A 24,572-nucleotide genomic window follows, 5' to 3' on the forward strand; every position below is an offset into this window, starting at 1 on the left:
CTCTGCATATTCTTGACAAGGTCACTGATGTAGGAATTCATATATGATACTAAATTTAAAATACTTTTCATCTTGCATGTGTTACTTTTTACCTCTTCGAGAGCTCCAACAGAAACAGGACCTTTCTTCAAAAACACTGTATCTTGCCCTTGTATATCTCAGAATGAAGACACGTGATAATGAAGGCCTTTTCCTTCAATGACTTTTGTGAAATTCTACTTTTGATAAGAAGTTCCAATGCATATTTTACGTTAAGTCAAAATCATTACAGATATTTCAAAGGGTGGCTGCATCATCTTTCCAATCACTGTATTGTTTTAGTATGGGGAAAAAAAAAACTTTAAAATTTCAAGTAACAAGAGAGGTTATACTCTACTTGCTTCAGCGTACATATACTAATAGTGGAACGATACAGAGAAGATTAACACGGCCCCTGTGCAAGGATAACACATAAATTCATGAAGTGTGCCCTATGGGAAAAGGTACAATTTATAGTAAATTAAATGCACAGATCTTTTTTTTTTTTTTTTAAAGATTTTATTTATTTATTTGACAGAGGCAGAGAGGCAGGCAGAGAGAGGAGAAAGCAGGCTTCCCGCTAAGCAGAGAGCCCGATGAGGGGCTCGATCCCAGGACCCTGAGCCGAAGGCAGAGGCTTTAACCCACTGAGCCACCCAGGCGCCCCTAAATGCACAGATCTTAACAGACGATTCAGTTTGACAACTGCATACCCCGTGGCCCACCAGCCCAATCAAGAAGAGGACACTTCTGTCACTCCTGAATGTTTCCTTGGGTTCTTTTCCTGTTGATCCAGCATTCTGCCAACTCCACTCCTCCAACAATGGCACCCTCGATTATGATTTTATTCACCATAGCTTATTTTCACAGTTCTAGAATGGCACATAAATGGTCACATACTTTAAAAACAAACTAGAGCAAAGACGATTCAAAATTCTTGGTTGCTATAGGTTAATAAATAAGTTAACACTTTACAAGTAGATTAAATGAAATAAATGATTAGGCGTGCTGAATACTCACAGACTGACGTCTTCATCCAACAACGCTACATACATCTTACTCTTCCAAGTTGGAGACACCATAATGTGCAATGCCCATCTTATTTAAATCTCATGCTACTCTCACCTCCTTCTCCAAAAGCTCTCAGATGACTCAACACCAGACAAATTAATTTGAGAACCTGTGTACCTAGTCCTCTGGGGGTGGTGGGGGGGCGGAGGGAGACAGACCATCAAAACTCAGGATACAGATAAAGTTCTTCCTGTCCACAATTTGCTTAGTGAATCAGGCCTACTCCCTAGCTTTCAGGGAGTTATCTTAAATTTTGAAAAGCAACGGATCAATCCGTATTTCACAGATCCAGAACAAAGAACATACGCTTTTTGAACAGCAGTGAAAGCAAGGCAGAAGAATGCCGGATTTCTACGTGCCTCAGAATATTTTCTGAATAGCTCCAATCCAACAGCTAGAACTGTAACATCAGCTGAGCTCTGCCTGGTTTGTGAGCTCCTGAAGGACTAAAACTCTGCCTTACCCTTGTTCGTCCTTCTGCAGGACTCAACAGAGTCAGGAAACCAAACCTTTCATCACCAGAAAGAATCTACAAGTTACCTTCTCTTGTTTTCCAATCTCAATAACCCCAATTCCCATTTCCCAGTCCCTTTTACTACATTACAGTGATGGTGCGCCCCTACTGTCCTGTCATGAAGTATTAAAGGAGTACACAGGGGGCATTTCTGGGTCTCACACTATTAAACATAATTAAAAGGTACAAAGCTTATGATATTACCAATCTAATAAGCAATAATTTCACAGCCTACACAACAATTATGTATATAAAACTGAACACTGCTAAAATATCAACTATGCCTCAAGAATAGAAGGAAGCATTTTGAATAAGACTATTTAAAAACCTAAGATCCAAGGAGGAGGAGTACGGAATCGAGTCACACATATAATTCAGTAATTAGAAAACAGTTCACTTCTAGGGTCTTAAGTGCCAGTTTACAATCATTCCAAGATGTTACTGTTTTCTCCTTATGTAATGTTAAAAAAGCTTAGCAAGATAATTATACATGTTGTAAAGAAAAGCTTTTACCACTGTAGAATGTGATTAAAAAAATATTGTAAGTTTCAGGCACCTGGGTGGCTCAGTTGGTTAAGTGTCCAACTCTTTTTTTTCAGCTCAGGTCATGATCTCAGGGTGCTTGGATCTAGCCCTGTGGAACTCCGTGCTGAGCATGGAGCCTGATTAAGATTCTCTCTCTCTCTCCCTACTCCTCCCCCATCTTAAAAAATATTTCAAGTTCAAATTTGAACCTGGTAATAAGTAATACAAACTACTGGGCATTCCCACCTATGAGCTGTTTCTGTTTATACCACAAGTAAAGAAACGGGAAATTTTTTGTTATTTGTGTCCTTCCCCCCTCCCCCCAGATTTATTATATAAAGAATCCTCTGGCTTCCAGTAAAATCTACTACAATATAACAAAAATGCAGGCCTTTGGATCCTTCTGACATCCTTCTTTGCTCCTTAATTAGATGTTTCATTGGCTTTCAAGTGAAACTACTGGCTCTGAGATCATTTACATTTACTTAGACATTTTAAGCCGCCCTGTCACCATTATAGAGCACTGCCTAATGAGGTCCCCTTAGACAAGGGCTGGCTTGACAACAACCCACAGCTAATACTAAAATGATCCAAGATTTCCTACTTTCTCTGAATTTAAAAAACTTAAGTGAGCCTCCTCCCTAAAAATAGGAGGGGGAGAGGTATTATTTCATAAAGGGGTGCTTCTGCTTAAAGCACTTCCGAGAGAACTGTACAATCATCAAGTAGAGACTTAGTATGAATTCAAATAAATTCACAAGTTAACTCTGAGTCCTTGAACATGGAATCTCCCTCCTCCTTGACAGTACAAAAAAAACACATATTGGTCACTTCTAGGCTATTCTGGAGTTTAAGGAGATGTGTGAGAGCAGGAAGAGCCTAGCAGAAGGCAGGGCAGTAGGGGTGGAGAAGGAAGGTAAGAGAAGAAAGAAGAGGTGTCAGGAGCTCAGGCAGACCTGGCCATAGGTCATGAAGAGCTGGCTGGAGAGGGTAAAAATGGGCTGGTGAGGCTCTCCGGAGTGTAGGAATCCAACACCTTCACTGTGGGGGTGAGGAAACCGAGGCCCTGGTCACAAAGGCAGTAAGTGACAGGAGTCAGGCCCAGGTCAACTGCTGAGAGGGCAGGATGTATAGACAATAAACCAAGAGGTGGGACCCCAGAGAAAAGATGTGCTGCTGGAGGAGCAAGCGGGATACGATGAGTGGTTACCAGCTTCCCTCTTGAGTGGGATGGACAGGAGATATTATGTCTGTAATTTGGTTGAGATTTGTATACTCTCAAGAGGCCAAGATTAACTCTTCTCCCCCCAAATAAAGAAACACCCTACTAACTTTACATTACAAACAGAATACAAAGACAGTATAGAAAAACTGAGATTAAGAGGTTTAATAAATAATTCAGATTATGCTAGAAATGGCAAGATGCCCCTTGATGCTAAACAGCCAAACATGACATTTCTATTCTTTAGGGCTCTAAAATATAAAATTTTATCCTTGAAATGAACTTTGTAGAGAAGAAGAAAGCTTCCATTCAGTAAGCTTAACCATTAACTTGGAGGGGGTTGAGTACCATAAAAACCAGTGCTTCTCATACTTGAACATGCATAGGAATCACCCAGGATCTTGTCAAAAGGCAGACTGATTCAGTATGCCTGGGATCAAGCCTTAGATTCTAACAAGCTCCCTGGTGATGCTGATGCCATCAACCCAATCCATGAACCATACTTCAAGTATCAAGGCATAAAAAACACGAAGTATGAAAGTCACATTTCAATATTTATTTCACAACTTGGTCTGCTAGCTACAAAACAGTGATATTTTTCTTTCCTTTAAAAAAAAAAAAATCAACATATAATGTATTATTAGCCCCAGGGGTACAGGTCTGTGAATCGCCAGGTTTATACTTCACAGCACTCACCAGAGCACATACCCTCCCCAATGTCCATAACCCCACCACCCTCTCCCTACCCCCTACCCCCAGGCAACCCTCAGTTTGTTTTGTGAGATTAAGAGTCTCTTATGGTTTGTCTCCCTCCCAATCCCATCTTGTTTCATTTATTCCTTTCCTACACCCCAAACCCCCTACCTACGTTGCCTCTCAACTTCCTCATATCAGGGAGATCATATGATAATTGTCTTTCTCTGATTGACTTATTTTGCTTAGCATAATACCCTCTAGTTCCATCCACGTCGTCACAAATGGCAAGATTTCATTTCTTTTGATGGATGCATAGTATTTCATTGTGTATATATGCCACATCTTCTTTATCCATTCATCTGTTGATGGACATCTAGGTTCTTTCCATAGTTTGGCTATTGTGGACATTGCTGCTATAAACATTTGGGTGCACATGCCCCTTCGGATCACTACATTTGTATCTTTAGGATAAATAACCAGTAGTGCTATTGCTGGGTCATACGATAGCTCTATTTTCAACTTTTTGAGGAACCTCCATGCTGTTTTCCAGAGTGGTTGCACCAGCTTGCATTCTCACCACAGTGTAGGAAGGTTCCCCCAAAACACTGACATTTGAGTTCTCCTTTTGGTGATTGATTGGGTCTGTAGAAATGTGAACATAGGGACGCCTGGGTGGCTTAGTTAGTTAAGTGGCTGCCTTCGGCTCAGGTCATGATCCTGGTGTCCTGGGATCAAGTCCCGCATTGGGCTCCTTGCTCGGCAGGGAGCCTGCTTCACCCTCTGCCTCTGCCTGCCACTGTGTCTGCCTGTGCTTGCTCGCTCGCTCTTTCTGACTAATAAAATAAATAAAATCTTTAAAAAAAAAAAAAAAGAAAAAAGAAATGTGAACATAATTTTTCAGAGGGGAGGAAGGAGTCTCAGTCCAATTAAGTATAAAAGCAGTGTGATTATTTAATATGACAGAATTTGCTCTGGGCTCAGCGGGGAATAACACAGTCTATGTGTTTTGTCATACAACAAAGGGACAGTAAAGGTTGATAGTTATGGAATCTGATTTAAGTCCTCTTGAGTGGCCAAATGGACCTACTGTTCATTTGCATGAAAGCTCATCTTTCCTTACAGAAAAGAAAATAACACCCATTTGCTCTCAAATGGGTACTGTGTTGTTTTCCAGGAGTCCTGAGTCTTTCATGCTGACAGCCCAGCCGCCTGGGCCAAGACAATGGAGCTGGGTTGTTCTAATTCAGGTACAAAATTATTAACAGTATTACCATTTCTGTCCCTGGTCTCGTGGTGCCTTAGTGAAAACATAAGCCTTCCAAAGACTAACCTCAAGTCTTTGTGGGCTATTCCATATTTGAGGAATAAATTTTAAAACCTAGCCTTAGGAAGCAAGGTGGCTTTCTTTAGAGATCTTTACTCAAATGCCTGTCGGTTGCAAGTTATAGGACGTTAGATAAATTATTTAACCCTTCTGTTTCTTCCACTAAAAAATGAGGACAATAGATCACGTACTTTGAGCTCCTTAGCAGCTCAGGGGCTAGCTCACTGAGGTTCAAGGGCAGGATTATCACTGTTAGGGTCAGGGCCACCTTCTTCAACTGAACCAACCAATCCCAATTCACATGGTGCTAAATATACACACACATCACTGGTGGGCTCTGTTCTCAGCTGGCTTACATTCTAAGCCAACAACACATGAAGTCACACTCACTTCTTAAATATCACATAGTTCTTGATTTCTTCATAATCTCCTAAGCACTACAGTATTCAGGAAAGAAAGTCTGCAATACACACAACCGTTCTCTTCACTGTCCCCAATGCCATCTCAATAATCCTCCTCATAAAATGTTAGCCCCATTTTATCTGAAGACAGCACAGCATCCCAAAATACTCCAGATCTCCACCAGCACAGTGTAAGCAGGAATGGGTTGTCTTTTTTCTGCCAATTTAGTACTGATCACACGGGGAGGACTAATTACACAAAGCAAAACCCTGGAAGACCATTATTTACAAATATGTGTGTGCTATTAAAACTTTAAGTCCAGTCTTCCATACATTATTATCTCAATCAATCCTAACAATAACCCTGTGTATTTAGGAACACTATTCTTATTATTACAGAAAAATCTCACAGAGTTTAATGTAAGAGACAAGTTCATGGCCACCCAGTCTTTCTGTATGTTCTTAGTCTCTAAGACAGAGATATCCCCAGTAAGAAGGTGGCAGGGAGGTGAACCACCTTTGTTACTGGAACCATCTACATAATTCAATTACATCTGATTCTGACAGAGACCACTGGAGCCCACTTTTATCAGTGTGAGCTGCATCCCTCTAAGTTATCAGGGTCTGTAAACCACAGCCCACCACGTGGAGGCCCTTAATCATAGTTTAAAACAAGGTCTCCTGGGCGCCTTGGTGGCTCAGTCAGTTAAGCATCTGCCTTCCACTCAAGTCATGATCCTGGAGTCCTGGGATCAAGCCCCCCCTCATGCTCATTGGGCTTCCTGCTGGGTGGGGAGCCTGCTTCTCCCTCTGCCCTCCCTCTGCTTGTGCTCTCTGTGTCAAGTAAGTAAATAAAATCTTCTTTTAAAAAAAATGTATTTTTTTAAAGATTTTATTTATTCATTTGACAGAGAGAGGTCACAAGTAGGCAGAGAGGCAGGCAGAGAGAGAAGGGAAGCAGGCTCCCAGCTGAGCTGGGAGCCTGTGGGGCTTGATCCCAGGATCCCAGGACCTGAGTCGAAGGCAGAGGCTTAACCCAAGGAGCCACTCAGGCGCCCCCTTTAAAAAAATTTTAAACAGGGACGCCTGGGTGGCTCAGTTGGTTAAGCAGCTGCCTTCGGCTCAGGTCATGATCCCAGCGTCCTGGGATGGAGTCCCACATCGGGCTCCTTGCTCAGCGGGGAGCCTGCTTCTCCCTCTGCCTCTGCCTGCCATTCTGTCTGCCTGTGCTCGCTCTCTCTCACTCTCTCTCTGACAAATAAATTTAAAAAAAATCTTTAAAAAAAAATTTTTTAAACAAAGTCTCCTGTGTCAGACTGTAAATGGCAACACTGTATCAAGGTTGAAGCCAAAACCCTGGTAATGGGTCCTGCCCTATAAAGAACCTTCCCTTGAGCATGCATCAGTCCCTTCTGCCAATTTAGGGATGAAAAGAAACAGCCAATCTTGGAGCACTCACATGCATCCTGAGGATCGGGGAGGACCCTGTTCACCAGTGTGAAATCTCCCCTCTCTCCCTCTCCTCTCAAGCCCTCTGCCCACACACCCTTCTTGGGCTGAGAAGGCCTCTCAAAAGTATTAGAGATGTGCTACAAAATCTTCATTAAGTAATTTGATAATGTGTGCATCTGGTACCTCAGTCCCAAACAGAAAGGAATGTGCCCAAGAGCCAGCAGGCAGAGCCACGTTCTTCCTGTTACCCTATAACAGCAGGCAGGCTAGCAGCGGGCTGGCAGGCGCTGCTCTGGGGACAAGTCCTCTGACAGCACTGCTTTCCCAACATCAAAGGGTTGGAGCTCATCTTCAATTTGTAACTTGGATTTTTCTCAAATCAGAGCCTGACAGATGTTGAAGTTTGACAGGGTATAGAATCATCCTCTACTGAGTCAAGAATATGATAAGCAAGAGGGAAAAATGGAATAAAAGAGGTCCCAATTCAGAGAAGGGGAATGGAAATTTACCTGCCATAAGAGGGAAAACACAAAGTAGTGAAATTGGCTCTTTAAATGGCATACCGCAGAGTGGTGGTGATTTTGTCAAGTATTGTTCATGGAATATGGTGACAAATGGGGAAGGACTGTGTCTTGCCAGTGGTATTTAGTTCAGTTTTTCTGGTTTTTTAATTTTATTTTTAAGGAGGGGCAGTCACAAATGATTCCAAGTTATTTTTAAATTTCTTTCCCTAAAAGTTCTGATTGAATTCATGACCCTTTCAGCTAATACAACATTATTTTCAAGAGGGAACAAACACAAATTGGTGAAATAAACCAGTTTGGCCCACTAGTATGAAAAAAAATTCACTTGACAAAACTTTAAAAGAGTTAGTACTTTCTTGAATGGGTTCTTTGAGGAATATTTACACAAATATGGCTCACCCAGTCACTACCCACCCAAACTGGTGGGGCGGTTTTCATGAGCTAAGTTCTAAGTTGTTCTTGCTTTGCCCTTCATAATGTCACTCATTACCTGCTATTCAAAGTGTGGTCCAGAGACCCGCAGCAGCACCTGAAAGCTGGTTGCAAATGCACGACCTTAGGCTTCACCTCAGACCTAATGAGTCAGAACCTACATTTGTACACGATCCCCAGGCGATTCATACACACACTGAAGTTTGCTAACCACCATCTTGCAAGACATTTATTATTTAAAAATCAGTTAAACCCATTTTAACAGCTCTCCTAAGAAAGTCTTCCCTACATTGAGCTATAATATGCCTTCCCCAAAGTCCCATTTATGCTTCCCTAGTAATGAAAATACTCAGGAAAATAAAAGTTAAGTTTGCATAAAATACTTTTAAAACAAAACCAAAATTCTTCTTTTGATGTGTGCAATGTTTTGGGGGGGAAAGAAACATTAAAACTATTGCAAGTGTTCCATAACACACCACACTTGCCACTATTTCTATTGACCATCAAAAGTGTATGCTAAAAAATACAAGCAGGTATCCACATTAAATCAACAATATCAACTAAGCAATAAACATGGCAATAAAAGATTCAAGTGAAGAAAAGAATACAAAAAAAAAGGTCTTCAAGGTCAAATTATTTGCAAATTAGTCTTGTTGAGGAATAGCTGTTCCACAATTCAGAAGGAGAAAAACAACCATGGAACTGCAGCATGGGTAATTTTTCCCATGTGCCAGTCTCTATGCCTGGCATTTTAAACCCATTATCTAATTTAAGCCCATCACAGCCCACAGAAGGTGGGCACTGTTCTAGTCTGTTTCATTGAGGTTTAATTTACATTAAGCCAACAGCTAATACCTGCTGGGTCCAGCTATACGAATTTTTACGTTTGTTTATCCCCATGCAACCCCCCCCCCCCCCCCCAAGCAATTCCAGAACCCAAGCAGGAGGCTCTCTTACTCAGCAGCCCCTTCCCCAGTGTTCTGCCTTCTACCACACAAACCAGTTTTCTTTACTGAAATTCAAACACAAGGAATCGTTCAGAATACACCTTCCTGAGCCTGACTTCTTCCAGTGAACAGTTTCAGACAGATCAGTGTGGACAAGGAAAAGGGTATGTCCGGCTGGGAGTGGAGAATGAGTAACTGTAAAACTGTAGGGGACAGGTGAGTGTCTTACAGCATGGAAGGTGGGCTGGTAGAAGAGTCTGTAGGAAAGGAAGCTGGAAAGCTGGGCCTTTCAGATGGTGAGTAGCCTGGAACGCCAGCAGAGTGTCTGAAGGTGTTTGAGATAAATGATATAATTAAAGTGACATGTAGAAATCTGTTCTGGTAGCCAGCCCAGAGTAGAGTGAAGAAGAAGGAAACTGGAGGTAGCAAGCCCAGTGTAGAGGTCCAGATAGGAGATGGTGAGCACCACTGGGAAGGAGAGAGACAAAACCCCAAGAGAGTTCCATCCTGACACTTGACAGAGCGGCTGCAGTTGACGGGAGTTGTTTTCCAGAGCTCCAGGATGAGACTCTTGAAAGAATGATGGTAAGTGCGACTCAAAATATAATGTAGGCAGTAGGGGAAACTGGTTTCAGGGAGGAAGGTGAGTTCAACACCACGTGGTCACCAGCTGGCTGAAAAATCAGACTAAAGCTCGGGACAAAGATGGAAAGATGCAGATACAGGAGAATACAGGTGAGCAAGACAGCAAAAACTAAATGGATCTCCAGAAACCATGTGTTTGCTCTCACCTGGCTAAACCTGGTGAGGAGAGAAACCACAGGACTGAACAAGGAAAAGGAGTCTTGCAAAAAAGGGCAGAGGACAGGGAAGGAACTAGATAAAAACGGAAAGATGGGAGCATAAATTTAGCAACAATTCCTGCAATAGGCATTCAATTTAAAGACACTTTTTCTCAAGTACAACCACTGTAAATGCTGAAACAGGCTCTCCAAGAAAACCCTAGGTACTTCAGAAGCTTCATTAACTCTTTCTAGCATCTTCAAGGTATTACTTTGCAAATTACTGTCTGGGTATGCTAAACTTAGTAAATTATTGTTTGGGTAGACTAAACAGCAGCCTAGTACTCCGAAAGAGTTAATGGAGCTTCCAAACTGTCTAATTTACTCCTAAGGTACTGTTCATATTTAATACTGTAGCTCAATTTGCATATAACCAATGATGATTAAAAGGCAATCCATGAAACCAAGTATTCAAATTTCTGACCAAATCAAATCTAACAGACCCAATATTTTATTTAGACTTCCTAATCATAACAAAGTCTAGATATTTTTTTTAATGATTTTATTTATTTATTTATTTGAGAGAGTGTGACAGAGAGAGAGCACAAGCAGGGGGAGGGGCAGAGAGAGGGGGAGAAGCAGACTCCCGGCTGAGCAGGAAGCCCTGTGTGGGGCTTGATCCCAGGACCACATGACCCCAGGACCTGGAGATCATGACCTGAGCTGAAGGCAGCCGCTTAACCAAATGAGCCACCCAGGTGCCCCACAAATTCTAGATGATTAACAACCAATCAAACAGTGATCCTTCTTCAAGAAATCCGCTACAAATAAAAACTAAAAAAGAAAATCCAAGATCAATGCCTGCACAGAAACAATGCCTGAAAACATGAGCCTGAGCCATATCCAGTCTGTGTATAAAATTATCCCACAGGCACTAATTATAACGCAATCCCCCCTCTGTTTGCCTGCTCTGCACTCATCTCCCCCTTCACTAGACTCTAACTTCTACCAAATGACAAATAATAAATTGGTTTGCTAAAGCCCAGACTTTAGGAGATATTAAATAAGAATCCCTACGATGAGGCATGCTTCTTTTCTGTTTATTTAGCTGTTGACTTGAAGCTAATTTTTACTTGCTCAAGCCACTTCCAGTCACGCTGCCAATGATATTTTACATTATTCCCTCAATGAACTTACTCTATTAATTAAAAGCAAGTTGGCAAGTTTTATACACAGCATTAAGCAGTGATTTTTAAAAGACAATGCACAGAAAACAGAAGCATTAGCTAAAACATTCAGGTGTTTCATTAAAGAAATAAAGCACTCTTATTTTTCAAATTTTCTTTAAATCATTTTTATAATTATATGTATTTATAATTATAAATTTGTAATTATAAATTTGTATTAATTTAAAGCCAAATTTGTTCTCATCAAGTCTCCAAGCAAATCTGAACAAATTAATCTTCTGAACTGCCCAATACATTAAACAGATACTTCACTATAACCCCATTTCAGAATACTTATTAAAATTCTCAGTGATTAAATGGCTTTTTTTGGTCAGACTGGCACTTTTTGGTGTATGTTTTATAAGATGTTACTCGTGCTATGTTGTTCTTTTGAAAACGATAAAGCAATAACTAACTATATCCTTGTACAAGCACAGTTTTATCATTAACATCTTGACTTGAAGGGCCCCTGGGAGGCTCAGATGGTTAAATGTCTGCCTTCAGCTCAGGTCATGACCCCAGGTCCTGGGATAGAGCCCTGCATCCCCCTCCTAGGCTCCTTGCTCAGTGGGGAGTCCACTTCTCCCTCTCCCCCACAGCTCATGTGGGCACACTCTCAAGTGAATAAAAAATTTTTATTAAAATCCTGACTAGATAAATACTTTGAAATGGACATATCATCAAAGATCCTCAGTTCAGACCTGTTATGTAATCCAAAAAACAAACAAACTGTAAGGTTTATGGTTAAAAAAATAAGGTGGGTGCCTGGCTGGCTCAGCCCACAGAGCATGCAACTCCCTGATCTCAGGGTTATGAATTCAAGTCCTACATAGGGTGCAGAGATCACTTAAAAATAAAATCATTAAAAAAAAAAAAAGGGGGGCGCCTGGGTGGCTCAGTGGGTTAAGCCGCTGCCTTCGGCTCAGGTCATGATCTCAGGGTCCTGGGATCGAGCCCCGCATCAGACTCTCTGCTCAGCAGGGAGCCTGCTTCCTCCTCTCTCTCTGCCTGCCTCTCTGCCTGCTTGTGATCTCTCTCTGTCAGATGGATAAATAAAATCTTTAAAAAAAAAAAAAAAAGGTAACTGGAACTCTATGGAAGTCCATTTTTTTAAAGATTTTATTTATTTGTCAGAGAGAGAGAAAGCATGCACAAGTAGGGAGAGCAGCAGGCAGAAGGGGAAGCAGGTTCCCTACGGAGCAAGGAGCCCAATGCAGGGCTCGATCCCAGCACCCTGGGATCCTGACCTGAGCTGAAGGCAGACACTTAACCAACTGAGCCACCCAGACATCCCTGGAAGAACATATGTTGTTAATGAAATTATATATATAAAATTTCAAGTGAACAGGCACTGGTTGAAATCACACACAGAAAAACTCATGTAAACTTTCACAAAAGACAAGCATTCTGGTTTTCTTTTTATTTTCAGTTCCATCATCATAGGAACAAATTTAAGATAAAAAAAAAAAAAATTGGGGGGGCACCTGGGTGGCTCAGTGGGTTAAGCCGCTGCCTTCGGCTCAGGTCATGATCCCAGGGTCTTGGGATCGAGTCCCACATCGGACTCTCTGCTCAGCAGGGAGCCTGCTTCCCTCTCTCTCTCTGCCTGCCTGCCTCTCTGTCTACTTGTGATCTCTCTCTGCCAAATAAATAAATAAAATCTTTTAAAAAAAATAAAAATAAAAAATAAAAGATTAAAAAAAATTTTTTTTTAAGATTTTTATTTATTTATTTGACAGACAGAGATCACAAGTAGGCAGAGAGGCAGGCAGAGAGAGAGGAAGGGAAGCAGGCTCCCTGCTGAGCAGAGAGCCCGATGCGGGACTCGATCCCAGGACCCTGGGATCATGACCTGAGCCGAAGGCAGCGGCTTAACCCACTGAGCCACCCAGGCGCCCTAAAAAAAATTTTTTTAAACTAGCTTCAGATTTAATAAAGAACTTACATCTAGGATTAGTGAAGGAACTGGGAAGTAAACAACCAAGGGACAGTGGATCTATTTTCTGGTATTTAAGCTAGTCATCTGCAAAAAAAAAATTAGGCCTGCTGTGCAATTGAAAAATTCTCAAAAGAAATAGGTTCATAAGATTAAAAAAAAAGCTCTCAAAGGAAATATGAAAAACCCTCCTCCTTTTTCTCCCCAGTCTCTTATGAGGACAAGAAAAAAAGTTTAAGTTCAAAGCATAAAATTCATTAATACAGATCTCTTGGGGTTCAATGAGAAGAATATGGGAAGATGCATAATAAATGTACATGTTTAATGTAAGAGAGAATGAAATTCACAGAAGCAATATAAAAGATTATTTCAAATACCAACAGAGAGGTATTTACCTTCAACTGATACTACAGTTTTTTAAAGGCCATGTTTTTCTAGACAAAATCATTTAGAGGGGCATCTGGCTGCCTCAGTTGATAAGAGTAAGAAACTCTTGATCTTGTGGTTGTGAGTTCAAGCCCCACGCTGGTCCTATAGTTACTTTAAAAAATATAAAAATAGGGCCCCTGAGTGGCTCAGTCAGTTAAGCAACTGCCTTCCACTTAGGTCATGATCCCAGGGTCCAGGGACTGAGTCCTGACAGGCTCCCAGCCTACTAGGGAATCTTCTTCTCCCTCTCCCTCTCCCCCTGCTCGTGTGCTCATGCGCTCACTCTCTGTCTCTCAAATAAAATCTTTCCAAAAAATAAAAATAAATTTTTAAAAAATCACTGAAAATTTAAAAAAAAAAAAAAAACTTGTTACTTTAATTTCATCCCAACACAATGCATCCTATCTAGCAGGCATGATTTACCATCTCTGGCCAGTAACTGCCAATCATTTTAAGGCTTTTCCAGAATTTGTACCAGAGATTAACAACATATTCTTTTGAGCTGACACATGTAAGATAGTCCCAAATGCAATACAAAACAGCATACTACCAACTACCAAACCATACTACCAAGCTTGTCAACTTGATGAGCACAATTTTCTGCATGTTACTCATACTACCATAAAATTGGCGCAGAGTTCAAGGTCCCGATCTAGAGGCAATTTTGTGTGGGATGAGTAAGGGATGAATGTGAACACAACACACACACTCAACTCACCCACTCACTGTCTTAGTCACTCAATAGCTACACCACTGTTAGGGCCATCTCCTTGGTCATTTAACTGAAGGCCCTGCTAATCTTTCAAGTCTCTTTCAATTTACTATGCCTATGCCTTTTATTTGTATTTTACTTCTCTCAGCACATCTTAAAAGATAAATCTACCATTTCAACACAGGGTGATAAGGAGAAACAAGACATCACAAAGTAGGTTAGATGTGGCTTTTTGGTAGTTTGTGTTTTTTGTTTTTTTAAGATTTATTTATTGGGGGGGGGGGCAAGAATACACAAGCAGGAGGATGGGCAGAGAGAGAACCTCAAGTAGACTCCCTGCAGAGTACAGAGCCAAACATGGGGCTTGATCTCATGACTCTGAGATCATGACCTGAGCTGAAACCATAAGTCAGACACTCAACCCAATGATCCACTCAAGCATCCCAGTAGTTGATATTCTTAGTAACACTGACCCTTAGGTCAAAACATGTCTGTTATCCAATCGAATCCAAACTAGATCAAAACCCTCCGTGGTCAATTAATCCCCCCCACAAAAAAAAAAAGTACAGAATTTTTTTAAATGAATATAGGATTTAAACATTTAACTTAAAAATACACATGTAAAAGTGCTTGAGATAAAGTAAAAAAACAAAACAACAACAACAACAAAAAACCTTTCTTTGAGGCAAGGTCCTATGGTTGGATTTCTAAACTTTCTTATCAATCTATAATGCACTGTCAGCAAATACTTGCATTTTTTATTTCTCTAAAGTAGAGAAGGAATCTGCCCCCAGCATAGCAATCTAACTACAGAATTCTTCATGCTTTCCCCCCAATCTTTTATAGGGTCTGATCACACCTAACTTAACAGCAACTTAAGTCTTCCTAAAATGTTCAATTTAGTTTTCCTAAAAACCATTATTTCATTCATATTTAATGGGTTCATTCAATAATTTTTATTAATTGGGAAAACAAGTAAAACTGCACAAACATGTCTGAAAAAGCACAACGAAGTTTCAAAAGAAAATCAACTAAGGCAGAGGGTAGCTCAAGCAGTAAGGGGTTTTATGGGGAGGGAATGGAGAGCATGGGTTAACATGCGTACTGAGAAAGTGAAAGCCAACTAGAGGAGCTTCTAACAGTAGATGCTGGTGTGGCCACCAAGACATACCCTAAACACTTTTGTGCCAAACAGGGATAAAAAGGTGTTTTGTTTTGTTTTTTTAATGTCTGATTTAGGTTTAAACTGATAGAATTAGCCTGAATTGTTTCGAGCTCGATTATTTAAAAACAACAACAACAACAAAATAAAACAAAAAAAAACTTGCCACCCAAGAAGCACTTTATATGAACACTTTTTAAGTGTGTAAGAGTTGCATGTTACTTGTTCCTGCAAGTCCACCTTCTGGAAAATCTGAACAGTGGTACTGTGTGTGTGTGTATGTGTGTGTGTGCGTGCGCACATGCGTGTGCACGTACATGCTAGTTCATGTGCACCTATGACCACATGTAACTCCCAATATTTCATAATTACCTTGACCAGATAATTTTTTTCTAATTCTCCTAAACTTTGGAATATATAGTATTTTCCGTATGTGGTTCTCTTCATGTGTTTACCCTCCTAGGTGTTCTACCTATCTCTACTAGAACTGAGTCGGATGCTTTCAGCCCAGTGTCAGAGCAGTACTAGGCAACGACACCACGCCACCAGCATCAATGAAAGGGGAGACACACAACCCATACTACAGATGACTGAAAGGTGAGGCTAATCATCAGAGCCCTTTCTAGCAGGAAGGTTTCTCTGAAAATGTCCTAACAGGCAATATGGCTCTAAACCAGACAGCTCTGTATTTGTTCACATATTTGTAAATATTACTGCCATCCCTAAATACAGTTCTATGTGTAAGAATAAACCACAAGCCACTGGGTTAAAATAGTATTTTTTTCCTGCAGACAGACACCGAAAGTGTATGTATTTAACATTATAGAGAGTTAACCAGCTCTATGTTTAATTCCTCCTAAAATCCAACTGGTTCCTCTTTGACAGAAATTCTTTCCTTCTAAACTGCTTCAGGAATGCAAATTTTGCTATGAATAATCACATTTGTTAAATGCCATAGAAACCTGAATTCTTTGTTTCCAGAATTTAAAAACTGGTACATACTTTGTGATTCACTAAAAAACCAACAAATAATACTGGGTAGTGCTGTTCCTCATTGTTTACTCAAAAAAATATGATTTAACATTTTCTAAAACTTTGAAGTTTCTAACAGCAAAAGAAAGGGCATTCCTAGGAAAACTAATTATGCTCAGTATGTTAAAGTCCTTTAAAAAAAAAAAAAAAAAAGTTTTATTTATTTATTTATTTATTTGAGAGAGAGAGAGAGAGAGAGAAAAGGAGAACATGAGTGGGAGGGGAGGGTCAAAGGGAGAGGGAGAAGCAGACTCCCCACTGAGTAGGGAACCCAAAGCAGGGCTCAATCCCAGCACCCTGAGATCAAGACTGAGCCAAAGCCAGATGCTTAACCGACTGAGCCACCCATGCGCCCTATGTTAAAGTCCTTTTAAGTGTGCTTTCAGATTAACAAAACTGCAACTTATTCAAAATGCATGCAAGCCAAGCACACACACACACTTTTAACTGTAATCCAGTCCTTTTTCTCAGCCTGCAAAACCACATGCTGTAGAAAAAGTCAATATTAAAAGAAGTAACTAAATTTCAATCTGTCTGTAGATGCTGCATTACAATTCTACGAAGTCCAGAGTGTCACAGCTAGTGCTTAAAACTAATAGTAATTGAGCCTCTGCCTTCAGCTCAGGTCATGATCTCAGGGTCCTGGGATGGAGCCCTGTGTCCGGCTCCCTGTTTAGCGGGGAGCCTGCTTCTCTCTCTGTCCGTCCCCCCTGCTTGTGCCCTCTCTCTCTCTCTCTCAAATAAATAAAGAAAAAATCTAGGGGCGCCTGGGTGGCTCAGGGGTTAAGCCTCTACCTTCGGCTCAGGTCATGATCTCAGGGTCCTGGGATCAAGCTCTGCATCAGGCTCTCTGCTCAGCAGGAAGCCTGCTTCCACCTCTTTCTGCCTGCCTCTCTGCCTGCTTTAAGCTCGGGTGCTCTTTCTCTCTCCGTCAAATAAAAAATTAAATCTTTAAAATAAGAAGAAAAAAGAAAAAATCTAAAACTTTAACAGTATTATTGTCAACAATACACATATGAAGAATACCCTCCCCAAAACGCCCTACTCTCAAATAGAAATGATGGGGACACGGCCCTCACTTTTCCTGCCTCATCTCTAGTATACCCAATTCCAACTACAGTGCACTTCTCAATTACCTTATCACTCTCATCCTCTACCACAAGCATCCCTTTGGTCAGGCCCGCTCCTACTACCCAGGATTTCCTCCTTTCTGGCCCAATTATTGCCTCAGCCTGTTGAAATTCTACCCTTACTTCAGCACCCATTTAAGAGGGGGAGGGCAGTACTTTTCCTGGTGCTTCCACCCGACATGACCTTTCCAGTCCCCTGAAGCCCCATGGCATTCCCTTTTACATTTCTCTCTAGTCACATACCACCATACCTGCAGGCCAGTAGCTACAGGAGCCCTGACCAGTGGTTAGCCTCTCATGGAAGAGGCTGTGTCATCACTAACATCACAGAGGGAAGGGATAACACTGGTGATCAGTGAAGACACAGGGCTAGCAATGCAACCAACTAATGTGGAAGGATACCACAAATTATACCAATAATACTGCCAACACTAACCACTAAAAGATGCCTCTTATATCAGCTGACAAGTGTTTAAAGCTAGTTGAGCATGAACCTAATAATCTAGAAGAGATACATGATAAATAATAAAAATATCAATAATGAAAAATAAAAATATCAACAAATCTGCAACAGAAAAAAGATACCCTGACACAATAATACAGTGGAATTGACTGAAAGGCATGTCTACTTAACCAAAATACTACAAAAACAACTTTTCCAAATGTCTGATAGCAAGATAAAGCAAAGTAAAAACTGAAGATCAAAAAAAAAAAAAAAAAATCCATTACTCTAGTACCAAGGTGGTTTCAAACATACCAAGTTGACAATTTACCAAAGTGAGGTTTTATCATCCTTCAATACTGAGACTATACCACACCCATCGTATCACCTGAAGCTAACTTAAAACAGACTATTTCAAGAACTAGTAATATTTCAGAATAGTACACTAGCTACTGACAACTTATGAAAAAGGGGTTTTAAATGACTGCACATTGTGTATTCTGTTTTTTAGAAGGGCAGGGCTATGAAGTGGCTGTTCATCCCAAACTACCTGCGTCAGGTGTCCACCCGGTCCCTCCACTCTCCTCAGACATATGAGGGTCCTGTGTCACCACCATCCAACTTCACTGCTATTCCCCACTTTCTAAAATCTGATCACATCCTGACCCTGCTTAAAACTCCTTCATGCCTTTCTTTTCAGATTAGAAAGGTGAAGATCAAGGTACAGGTACCACCAGGTAAAGATCAAGTTCATGCAAGGTTCTCAGATCTGACCCTGCCTGCCTCTCTGCAGCCTTGTCTCACCCTCCTGACTTTGCATGGGCCACCAAAACATACTGTGAGATTTCGTGCTTCCCAGAAGCTCTCCGTAAACCCCTCAAGTTTCTTCTGAGTGAGGTCTCTTTGTTCCTCCTGACCAGAGGTCACTGCTGCTTCTGGCCATGTCTCTCCCTGTGCTCTGTCCAGGCCTCTGCTACAGAAAGAGGCACATGGTACAGAAAGTCTCAACACCTGGGAAACTGCAGGACAGGGACTGCTTCCTTCTCCTGCATCCTCAGTACTTAACAAAATACTGCAGACACAGCAAGAAATCAAAGAGTGTATGTGTCCACATCAGTGTTGCAATCTTGGAGTACTGTAACACCACAAATCCCCAGAGGTAAACAACTAAACAGGAGCACCAGAAAGCCCTGATTCTTCTTGGAAACACCTTTAAGATATAATTCCATGAGTTTCCTATTTGGGGCTTCTTACAACCTTCATTTGTTCCAATGTGCTCTACTACATGTCAGGCACTGTACTAGGCCCTATGAATGAATGATAAAGTAAACAGCACTGTCTCCACTCTCAGGGAGTTTAGATCCTACTGGGGACTTCTACAGCCCCAAATACAGCATACAGCAGTCACTATTCCACACTACTTAGTACAATACACACAAAATGATCAATCCCCACACGTTTAATGCTTTTATTCTTGTCCACTACTGAACTTCCTTTGGCCATAAAATCCTAACTGTTGCTCTTGAGCATTTCCTAAAGCTTGACACCTTTCCAATACCTGGCAACGAGGGTGGACCGGAGGTGACAATAAATGAAACCTGCACATACAGATAAGAGAACGGGATCTAAATCCTCCTGGTAGGAACTACAGAGACAGAATAGCCCAACATCTTCATTTTACAGAACAAACGGCCCAAGGCAGAGACAAATTTCAAGAACTGCCTAGGGTCCTCCAACAGGTAAATGGCTAAACCAGATTTAGAATCCAAATCTCTAAATCTCAGCTCACCCCTTACCTGATAGTAACATGTCCTCTGTGATGTGTTAAATTCAGTCCACAGCCACGTGAAAACCTAACTGGTATTTCTTGGAGCATGGGAAATGGTAAAAGCCAAAGACAACAAGGTAGCACCATATAATCTCATAACCAAATGCTTCCTCAGCTGCTAACATTTTTAGCATTTGTGGTAAATAGAATTGTTGATCCCAATTGTTCCCGTGTGGCTATTTCTATAGCCTCTTGCTGGCTGAAGTACATTTCCCCACTCCTGGATTTCAGACTTGGCCATGACTTATTTTGGCCAGTAGGGATGGTAGTGAACCTGGCACTAACAGGCTTGACACGATTTGCGCAGTAAGGTTCCCTCCCTCTCCTGAGCATCTATCATCATCGTGAGAGGACCTTATCCCAGAGTTACTGACCTTCCAGTCTGGGCCTCAAAGTGAGAAACAGAGCAGCCCCAGGCAACTGCATACACATGAACAAGAAATAAATGCTTGGCAGGTGCGTACCACAGAGATTTTGAGGCGGTTTGTTATGCAGAAAAAGATGCCTGATACACTGTCTTATCCATCAAGTCAAAAATGCATACTTACAGTAACCTGTCAGGGCTATATCCCCTTAGAATATCAGCTTGCTGTTAAAGTAGCAATTACTTTACTCTTTTTTATTTCCATTTTACTAATTCCTCAGGGCCATCTTTTATTTGAATTACCTGCAGAAAGAACAGGTCTCCAAATTAACAGTGTCATCTCCAGATGTTTTACGGATTCTTAAGGTAGGCATTGTGAGAGTGGGGGAAAACATTCTGTCAGTATCACCTCATAAAATGTCTTCTTTCCCCTTCAAAGCAGTAAGATTTGTTACCATCACAGCTAATTTATTAAAAATAATTCTCAGCTCATATGATAGGAAGGGAGTACATGCATCTTTCAGCACAGGTACTTAAAGACTTTTAAAAGGCTGCTTTAAAACCCTCAACTACGATTAATGTTAAAATACACTGAATTAATTCTGGTATTTTTAAAGGGCCTCCAAATCAGGGTAATATTAAACGATAAGGCCCATGTAAATGTCCTTCAATGTAGCCATCTCTTATTCCAGCACATAGTTCAATGTTGTTAAAACTACTACAGCTTAATTAATTATAGTTATCATCTGTAATTTTTGAAGCTGAGTAGACTTGAAATAAGACTACATTTTGACCCACAGAACACTCTATATCATCTGGAGGGTAAAATACCAAATGAGAAACCTACTGCTGATTTCTCCTCCTGGTTGCCATGACAAGGTTAATGTGTCACCTCTCTTTGTTCTTCTGTATACAAAAATGAGGACATACTTCCCTTCGAAAGGACGTTAACTTCCAAGTTCATCCAACAGTATACACTGTATTATATGCCTGGACTATGTACAGAATTACACATGAGTCCAGGCACCTGTGAGTCCATTCATGTAATAGCACAAAAAAATACAGGTTTGGGTGTGCCTGGGTGGCTCAGCAGGTTAAAGCTCTGCCTTCGGCTCAGGTCATGATCTCAGGGTCCTGGGACCAAGCTCTGCGTTGGGGAGCCCGCTCCCCCTGCCCTCTGCCTGCCTCTCTGCCTACTTGTGACCTCTGTCAAATAAATAAATAAAATCCTTAAAAAAAAAAAATACAAGTTTGAAGGCATCTTTTTTTTTTTTAAATGTCAAACGAATTGGTGTTCTCCTTTAAAAAAATGAAGTCCATTGTGGACTACAGATGGTTCATTAAAATTTGGCCAGGAAAACCAAGTTAAACACTGCTCCCCATTTCTGAATCAAGACCAGGAAAATGGCACGGTCTTCATGAAAGACTATTTACTTACATATATTCAAACTGATAAAGATATTCTTCAGGGGGTGGGGGAAATCCCTCGAAGCCAAATTTCTTAACATGGAGCAAAACTCAAGGGATGTAGTAACTGGGGGGCAACAAACAACATACACTTTCTTTTAAGCTAACCTCTCACTGAAATTTAGCATTACCTGCAATGCAACGTAGTATTAGCAGTTCCTGTGACTTTGGCACCAATGGAAGTTTGGTATCTCCACATTAGAATTGCTATCAAAAATTCCAAAATCGGGGCGCCTGGGTGGCTCAGTGGGTTAAGCCGCTGCCTTCAGCTCAGGTCATGATCCCAGGTCCTGGGTTCGGGCCCCACATCGGGCTTTCTGCTCAGCAGGGAGCCTGCTTCCTCCTCTCTCTCTCTGCCTGCCTCTCTGCCTACTTGAGATTTCTCTCTGTCAAATGGATAGATAAAATCTTTAAAAAAAAAAAAAAAATTCCAAAATATTTACTTGTAATGAGTTACCTCAGAATTACGATGACTCACCAAAAGATCCTGTTATTTTAATATACGGATAAAGAAACACATCTATTGCCCTACAATAAATGTACCCACTATAACCGGCTTTCTTCACAATCACTTGTGCTGCACCCTGGGCCCCAACTCTGACTCTCCAGTCCTTATTAACTGAGGATATCCCGAATGCGGAGAGAGATGAGCACACTGGAGGAAGGGAGAGGAGAGAACAACACGTGTGTGTGTGTGTGTGTGTGTGTGTGTGTAAAACAGTGAAATTAAAAAAGGGTAATTATGATGAGGCATCTGTCTATTTGGCACCATCTAAAATCAGCAAGCAATAATTGTACAACAAGGGGGTGTTTAGTGTGTGAGGTTTAGGACATTGTGCCAGAAAACCTAAAGCATCCAAGTTGTAAAACATTGTAATAAGCAGGTAATCCTAGGCCCAGCGTCCAAGTTTCTGCCCTAACCTGTTCCTCATGATTATGATTTTAAAACATCCCAGTGTCAGCAGGTTCACTGTGAGTCAGACCTGAAATAATAAATGGCTTATTTTCCATCCTGATAGAGGAAATACATCATGGCTCATTGTGGCTCACTTCACTGAGGCTGTTTTTACAGGAAAATATAAAAATAACTAAGTCATTCCGCCTTACCATTTTTATTTTAGTTTTATTAACAAAGTTCTATACTACAATCCACTTTAAAAAGAAAAAGCATGTTTTCCACATAAGCTATAAAAACAATACTTTGCAAACATCTAGAAGGAAAAATAATATAAATACCCAGAAAGAAAATTAAATTTTTGACCAACAAACACCCTGGTGGGCCAAGATAACCAATCAAATGCATTCGCTTTTATCAAGATAAAGTGCTGCTTATTTAAACTGTCAACCACATGATAATGCTGTTAAAAGATGACCAAAAAATTTCGCCACCACTTGTTAAGGTTGCCAGGTTTGATAAAACTACATTTACGTATACACAAATATATACATACATTCCAGAACCCAAAGTCTTGGCTACCACAACCTCCCAACTAAAGTCAGGGGGAAAGGGACACCTTTGCCATAATAAATGCTTATCCAATGACATCTACACTGCATACAAAACCATAAGAACATCATGTCTGCAGATAAAATAACTACAGTGAGTGAGCAGGGCATTCTAGGAACACTGAGTTTGTTCTGTCCTGCTACTTAAATTCATTCTATGGGAACCTTATGGGTTCTAGAGACCACTGATGATAACACTTCAGAATGCAATCTTGTTTGTTATCCAAAATGGTAGCCAATATTAGATACATACGTACTTCATGATATAACAAATTTAGAATTATATATGGCTCTCAGTGCATAATACATTTGAATACAAAGAATCCACAGCTTTGCTGACCGTTCACATTGAGAGACTTAAGCCATCATTCCATCTCTTTTTTTTTTTTAATGCTTTTTATTTGACAGAGAGAGATAGAGTGAGAGAGGGAACACGAGCAGGGGAGTGGGGGTGGTGGGGAGGTGCAGAGGGAGAAGCAGGCTTCCCGCTGAACAGGGAGCCCGATATGGGGCTGGATTCCAGGACCCCAGGAGCACAACCCAAGCCGAAGGCACACGCTTAACGTCTGAGCCACCCAGATGTCCCTTGAAAGGTGCTAAGAGAGAGAAAAACCTGCCAATGTTCCTGCTGCCTTACCTGTTCATTCCCTTCTCACCTAACTCTCCTTATGTCCCTAACCATGAATGGGGGAATGAGGAAAGGCAAATAGCAGAAGGCACATTTTGGAGTGTTGTTCTCATTTTCAAGAGTTTTAAAAGGCACAAACTATGCTCTCTCATAAGCCCTGTTATCTCACTCCTATCACAGCTAGTATTATCAATACAAAAATCAAGAACTAGGGGACTAAACTTTGCCCTGCCTACCTGCAGGAATTACCAAGGACAGAGACAACAGATTCGTAGAGGCCTGGCCAAAACTGCACTGCAGAGTTCCCACTCTTCATCCTGCATTTTCTAGTAGTCACACTGTGGAGACCTCAAGTCTCATCCACAAATCGAGGCTTCACCACCTCTCGCATGCGGTTCTATAAAGATCAAATGAGACAGAGCAGTGCAGGTGCACAGCGCACGGCAGATACTGAAATATTCAGGGAACGTGCCATTAATGTTAAAGGGTGTCTATGAGTCTGCGAAATTAAGTATGAGGATGACACCTCAGGGTTTCAACCTTAAAAAATAGAAGGGATTTTGATATATATGTGCGTGTGTTACACATACAAACACACACACATACATACACAAGGGCAAGAATACCCAAGACTTCTTCTAAAAACAAAGCTCACCCCACAATTTCTGCGACCAAGGTATTTTAAAGTCCTAGGCACAAAAATTTCTTGTTTTTTTAAAGTCAGTTCCATTACTGGCATCAAGTGGTCTAGAATTTTAATGGCAACGTCTTCAAGAGGAAATGATCCACAAACTCTGCTTTC

The 24,572-nt window shown here is 41.0% G+C and overlaps 1 protein-coding gene and 1 non-coding gene across 5 annotated transcripts in view; one reads left to right on the plus strand and one right to left on the minus strand.

The window, feature by feature from the left end:
• Positions 1-24,572, minus strand: part of FOXO1 (forkhead box O1) — a 102,004-nt gene that overhangs the window by 35,288 nt on the left and 42,144 nt on the right. The gene's annotated exons all lie outside the window — the stretch shown is intronic.
• LOC125096601 (U6 spliceosomal RNA) lies at positions 373-478 on the plus strand. Its single transcript, XR_007126280.1, has one exon. It is a non-coding gene; the product is annotated as a U6 spliceosomal RNA (small nuclear RNA).

The sequence above is a fragment of the Lutra lutra genome, chromosome 3 (genome assembly GCF_902655055.1).
Source record: "Lutra lutra chromosome 3, mLutLut1.2, whole genome shotgun sequence".
Lineage (NCBI taxonomy): Eukaryota > Metazoa > Chordata > Mammalia > Carnivora > Mustelidae > Lutra > Lutra lutra.